The sequence below is a fragment of the Camelus ferus genome, chromosome 32, assembly GCF_009834535.1.
Source record: "Camelus ferus isolate YT-003-E chromosome 32, BCGSAC_Cfer_1.0, whole genome shotgun sequence".
Lineage (NCBI taxonomy): Eukaryota > Metazoa > Chordata > Mammalia > Artiodactyla > Camelidae > Camelus > Camelus ferus.
Window position 1 is genome coordinate 20,588,724 of NC_045727.1, and position 7,187 is coordinate 20,595,910.

Below are 7,187 nucleotides of genomic sequence, written 5' to 3' on the forward strand. Positions count from 1 at the left end.
TGTATAATTCACGTAGTCTGTAACTCGAGACAAGATTTCCCATTTCAGGAGTTAGAATCACTCCTGAGAACGTCTTCAAAGGCTCCACAGCAGTTCCCACCACAGACGGCAGGCCAAGATGAAAATCAGCTTTTCTAAGATTAAAACAGAGGTGCTTCACTTATAACTTCATGAAGCATAATAAATTGGGCTGAAACAGACCATCACCGAGGCCCAGAGGGCGTAGATAGCACCCTTCCATCAGTTACCAGAGCTCTCTCAAGAATTTCAGCCTTCTTTATCTCCTCTTATCCCGTCCTTCTCTCCCACTGCCACACCAGCCTCATCTGAGGGGAGTAATTGTATGCAGCTATCCTGTGGGGCTTTCTCTTCCAGCTGGATTTGCGTTTCAGTCTGCTTTTGTTTTCCTTTTGGGGCATTGCTCCTGGAGGTACTGCAATACCAGGTCAGTGCACGGAGTGGACAGAGCAAGCTCCTATTCCAACTCCCTGCTCCAGAAATCCATTTAATACTGTGTTCAGATAGAGGACGCGGCAGATATCAATCTGATTAGAACATATACTACACTTGACCTTAGCCAAAAGGCCGAGAAGTGATTCAGTCTGCATTTTGAAGGGGCATCTGGAGACCAGGGGCACCTGGGGAGCTGCATTAGGTTGAGCCTTTTGGCTGACACTTCCCTCTGGGCTGTGTTTAAAAGGAAAAATCTCTGTGCCCAGATGTGTACTGAGTAAGCAGTTTGATTAATATGTGTGTGATCATTGGGAATGATAAACTAGCTTCAGTTCCAATGAGGATCACAAATGAAATCCAAACTCTGGGCAGGTGCCAGCCCATCATAATCCAGATACACCTAACATGGAGGAAAGGCAGGTGTTGGCAGTACTGAGCGTTAATGCTCTGTCCAGCCCTTAGCTCACCTGGCTGGGGCCTGGGGTCTGTGCAGGAAAACAGCCTGTTTTTTTCACAAAAGAATCTGGGGACTCCCCTGATCCTCTGAGGTCTAAGAGTAGGATACTCATAGCTGTACCGAGAGCACAACTTTCAGGAAAAACCGAGATGAGAGGTTCTCCGCTGGAAGGAGTGAGCGGTCACTGACTCCGGGACTGGTACCGCAGTGCTTGGGCTAGGTGAGCTCTGTGCCTCGCGCTTTCCAGGTCTCTTTTACTGTCTCCTCATTTAGCGTGTAGCTCCTCGCTCACTTTAAGCTCCTTTGGTTTACCAAGGTCCCACAGCTATCAGGTGGCAGGGTTGGGTCTGAACCCCTCCAACTCCCTAGAAATGAAGCACTCTTTCTTAAGCTACTGTTAATTAGGCTGTATTCGTCCCTGTTTAAAACAGCTGATTTCAAGTATCTCGGAGTCCTTACTGCCACTTGACACCCACGACAGCCGGAAAGACGGAGGGTCTGAAAATGTCAGGGTCACGAAAGGCGTCTCTCATTGGCGTTGCTAGCCATTTTACTGTCATGTCATTTTTGACAAGTTAAATTTTCTTTAACTCCAATTTCCCAATTTATAAAATTAAAATGGGGTTGTAGTGGTGTTAATGGTGTCTGTCCAGCCCATTTTTCCTGTTCTGGGGGCTGGAATCCTGGCCCACCCTCCTTACTGCCAGTGCAGCTGTCTGGCCACAGCAACTGCCCAGGTGTGGGGGCGTGTGGCTCAAGGAATGTATTTGCCAAGACTGTGTAAATGGATGCTGCACAGATGCAAGGATGCTGTCTTTGAGTGTGAAAACTGGAGGGGGGGCTGCTCTTGCTCATCCTCCTCCTTGGAGGGAAAGCCTTAGCTTCAGTTGGGGGTGAAGGCAGATCCCAAGACTTAGAGTGAAGCAGACAGCGGCCGAGCAGTGAATGTAGGGAAAAGTCCCAGTGATGGCCTTTGTGGTCTGGGCCATTTTTCCCTGAGGTGTCTACACTCTTGAATTCTGTTTGTGCCCCAGTTTTCTTTTCTGCTTTAGTTGCATTCTGTCTCTTGCAGTCAGAAGTTTTGACTAAAGTAGGTATTATACCTCTCTGAGCTACTTCTTCAGAAGACCAAAGTGAAAAATAAGTAGCACGTAGGCCTCCTTTTTTTTTTCATTTTTAAAACCTGTACTAACATACATATAAAATGTACCATCCTGACTACTTCAGTGGTGTTAAATATATTTATAACGTGCAGCCATCACCACCATCCATCCCAGCAGCTCTTTTATCTTACAAACTGAAGTTCTCCACCCAGTAAACAATAACTCCCCAAAGCCCCCTCCACCAGCCTCTGCTTACCACCTTTCCACTTCCTGTTTGTGGATCTGACCACACTAGGAACCTCATACAAGTGGAATCGTAAGTATTTGTTCTTCTGCAGTTGGCTTGTTTCACTGGCCAGCACGTCCTCAACGTTCAGCCATATCATAGCATATTGCAGAATTCCCTTTAAGGCTGAAGAATATTCTGCTCTATATGTACATCGCATTTTGCTTATCCATTCATCCACTGATGGGCACTTGGGCTGTTCCCACATTTCAGCTTTGTGAATGATGCTGTTGTGAACATGGGTGGACCACTGTCTCTTCGAGATCTTGCCTTTAATTATTGTGGGTGTATACCCCGAACTGGAATTACAAGCTCGTGTGGTAATTCTATTTTTAATTTTTAAAATATAATTCTGAAATACATGGTCCCTGCCTCACCATAACACCCTTCCCCAAGCTGCAGATCCTTCTGTCTTAATTTTGTCACTGGAAACAACATTCCTCCAGTCTCCCATTCTAGGAAATTCAGTCCTTTCCCTGACCCTCATTTCCTGATGTATAGTCTGGAACCAAATCCTGTCCTTGTTTCATTTCTAATAATCTTTTTCTTTTTCCAGTGGAGGTACCAAGGATTAAACCCAGGACCTCATGCATGCTAAGCATGCGCTCTACCACTGAGCTGTTTCCCTCCCCTACATCATCTTTAATTTCATGTCTATTCCCACTTCCACCCACTGTAGTTGCTCGCTTCTGAACAATTAGGAAGAACCTACTAAAAGAGACAACGATACGTATTACAAAACTGCAAGAATCAGCACAGTGTAAGCATCTCTAGAAAACACATGCAGACAAATGAAACACTTATGTGAGTTTTTCATATGTTGAAAGTGGGAAATGAAAACCTTTGTTGATCCATGACATTAGTCCAAATTGTTAAAACAGTAGGAAACTATTTGAGTACCTTTTCGTGTATAACAACAAATTGATTTCAAATGGATTTCAAGTTTAAAATAACACTAAGTATTAGCATATAAAGCCACTTGGAAAAAAATATAGATGAATATTTTTATAATCTTCAGTGGAGAGGCCTAAGAACAACACAAAAAGCAAAAACAAAATGCTAAGAGATTTTACTATAAACACTACTAATTTCTGAATTAAGTTAAAAAGCAAGTGATTAAGTATAAAATGTGTATCTCACATACAAGATAGACAGGGTTAATAGTATATGTGCATGTGTATCTCATAAATTAATAAAAATGAATTTCCCAGTAAAAACTGTCTAAAGACCAACTCAGCTGGTAGGAGAACCTGTCTGTCCTCCTCTTCTTTCTACACTTTTGAGATAATGTCTACACTCAAGGAGCCACCTTGGACAATAAGTTGACCATGAGATAAAAGCCACACACTGGGAGGTGGAATTGAAATATAGAAGGAGTGTCCAGTGATTTCATGGGGCCAGCACACCAGCCTGCCTGCAGACTTCTGTGTGAGAAAAGAAATAAACTTCTTTGTTGTTTAGATCAGATTAGACAGATAAGGGTTTCTAGTGAAAAACACAGCCATCCCTTTCCTCATCTTTCTCTACCTCGTGTCCTCCTTTTGAGAGGAGAGTAAATTAGTGCAGCCAGTTTGGAACACGACTTGGCAGTATCTAGTAAAATCTGACATATGTTTTTCCAAAGATCAGAAGTGCACATACATTTACCAAAATACCGAAACAAAAAATGTTTGTAGCAGCTCTGAGAATAGTAGCCCTTGCCGTGACCCAGATATCCACCAACAGCTAAATGGATTTTAAAAACGGTCAAAAATTCACAACTACAACTAAGATGACATGTAACAATATGGATGAATTGAATAGACATGATGTTGAGAAAAGAGACCATGCCTAAAAGAGTACATAAGCATAATTCCACTTATATAAAGTTTAAAAACAGGCCAAACTCACCCATTCAGGAAAGTGATTACCCCTGGAAGAGAAGTCAGGGTCTGGCGAGGGGTGCAGGGGCTGTGGAGGGGCTGGTGATGTCTTGTTTTCTTATTCTGGGTGCTGCTTACACAGGTGTGTTCAGTTTGTGGAAATTCATGATCTGTACCCCATGTGCACTTTTCTGCACATATATTTCAATAAGTTTCTATAAATAATAAGGGTGAATAAGCTTCTTAGACAAAATGATTAAAACAGAGTTCATTACCTCAAATACCCAACAAAGGACACCAAAGCATGTGCTTCAGTACGCAGGTAATTAAATCTCAAAGAAGGAACAGTGTTCAAGAAGCAATTTTGAGAAAGAAATTGAAACAAATATGTAGGTCAATATAAATAAGTATTGATCCAAAATTACTTTTCTGTTTTAAAAATCAAGATGAAGTTAACAGGCAACAAAGCTATAATGGCAGGGGCGTTCGAGATAAAACTATAAAACTCTTAGAGCAAAAGATAGTAACTCTCCACGTCCCAAAGGATTTGGCAAGGGACTCTTAGATACGACACCAGAAGCAACACAGCAACAACAACAAAAGTAAACAAATTGAACTTCATCAAAATTTAAACCTTTTGTTCTTCAAAAGACATAAGAAAGTGAAAAGACCCACAGAATAGAATATATTTGCAAATCATACATCTGATAAGGAACTTGTATCCAGAATACATAAAGAATTCTTACAACTCAATAAGAAAAAGTGAAATAACTCAACTTCTGACAGAGGACAGCTTGTATCCTAGTCTCAGTGCAGTGTATGATGTTAATTTGAGAGGTTGCTCTTCTGAAGAAGGTTTACAAATCATGTTGCTTGAATAGAAATAAGCATAAATAACATAAAAACACATGAGAAATTCTTCAATAAAAATGTTAGTATAAAGTATGAGCTAAAGGTTTGATTCTATTTTGAGAGCTGTTTTTTCCATAGTTTTTCTTAACTCATTTAAATATTTCACTTAGTGTGTGTGTCTTACATATAAATATATATTGTTCTTTAAGACATGTATACATATATAAGTAAGTAAATTACATGTTATATATAAAATAATTAAAGATCAATAGTGGACTATAATGTGTAAGGAATTAAAATATTTCATCATGAATATTACTAACAATTAAAATTACATGGGAATAATAAATGTTCTACATTCTGTTGGATGCACAAATTATAAAAATAGATTCATAGGTTTTTCCATTGTAGTTTACAGCCATGTTAGTAGTATTTTCATGTATATAGTAGGAACCATCAAAGTTGCTTGACAATATGCCACTTTTGCATTTGTTAGGACTCGTGAAAGCCATCGGTAAGATGGCTTTGAAAATCAGCCTTCACAATAAGGATGGAAACAGTCTCACATTTATAGATTCCCAGAGAGAAAAAACATTCACTATTTTCTGGTAATTGTTTTAATCTGTTTTTTGGGAAGAGAGGTTAGGAAGGCATTTTTTAACAACCCATACACAGTTACGTTTATAGTTAAGTGCATGAAAATATGTCAGATATATCCAATGAGTTTCACATTTTAAGTTTAGTCATTTTATAGTCACTAGACCGCATGTACATTAGCAACTAAAGTAAAAACTTATATATAACAAATGACACACTTAAATCGCATGTGAGTATAGAGAATTTACAACAAAATGGAGCATCAAGATATTCATAACCTTTTAAAATCAACCATCCGGATGGGATCACTCTTTGCTGAACACGTTAGGCACATCTTGAGATCACAAATTTTATGCTATGTTAGGCCATATTTGTCTATATAATACTCAAATTTTTCTGATTAAATGAGTGAACATTTGTAAAAGGATGGATGCTTTCAAGTAATGTTTTAATATCCTTTCATTTCCAAGTATTACTGTGTTGGAGAACACGGTGGGTCAGTGTTGCGGGCGGTAAAAGAATTTATGAAAGGAAAAGGAAAGTTTAAGACAAAAGTTCAACAGATACCCTGCTACAAGCAACAGCGGGCCACACAGAGGAGAGGTGCCTGTGTGAGCGCAGGGGTGGATGTGCGGGGTCTGTCATGGGGTGGGTGGGGCTATGCACACAAGGAGTAGGGGCCGCATGATCAATGCATGCACAGGTACCTGATGGTAAGATCTGCCAGGGACTAACTACTCTGAGTAACAGGATTTAGGACCCCAATGAGAACAGGATGTGAGACCCGCCAGCTCAGCGTATTGATACCCGGGCTATCTCCTGGGGCGATGAGCTTTGTTAGGGTAAACACACACCAAGAGATGGTTTTCATCCTGCAGGAATGTAGGTGTGCGGAGGGTCCTGCCGAGGGGACTGGAGGTTAAGTTGTCAGTGGCTCCAGGCGCAGGAAGAGCCCAGGAGTGGGGGTTTTATGAACTTGAGACAGTGCCAGCGGCTCCATATTTCGGGCCTTTTCACGTTCACTGTCGTGGGCACACGGACACACCTATTCTCTACAACCGGGCGCCCGCTCCCCTCCTGAGGCCCAGTCAGGCAGACACCCCTGCTCCTCGAGCGCCGTCCTGGGCCGCACGCTCTTCCGCTCCGTGCGCACCGGCCTGGGCTCGGTCTCCGCGCACGTCCGCTTCCCTCGCCCGGCACCGCGGTCCCGGAGCACCTCCTCTGGGACGCGGAACCGCCGAGTTAAAGGAGCCTCTGCCCCACGCCCTCCCTCCGAGACGTGGCCCACTTTTGCTCCGGCCACTGACGCCGGAGACGCTCGCACTCCAGAGCTCTCCCGGCAACATCCCCTCTCCCATCGCGGGGAACTGACACCCCCACTTTCCACCCGCTTTTATCGCCTCATGCGGGCCGTCGCTTCGCGGACCTAGAAGCCATCAGCACTTCCAACGTGGCTTTCAGAGCCGGCCCAACGCCCAAGTTTCTTCGTCCCTGTTGCCCCCACTTAACATGGCGCTGACCGAAGTTACTTCTGAGATCCACCAAGAACAAGTCTCCCCGCCAGCACCAAAGATGGC

The 7,187-nt window shown here is 42.7% G+C and overlaps 1 non-coding gene across 1 annotated transcript; it reads right to left on the minus strand.

The window, feature by feature from the left end:
• Positions 1-408: 408 nt before the first annotated feature.
• On the minus strand, positions 409-597 carry LOC116661023. The gene has a single exon (XR_004316790.1). It is a non-coding gene; the product is annotated as a U2 spliceosomal RNA (small nuclear RNA).
• Positions 598-7,187: the final 6,590 nt, after the last annotated feature.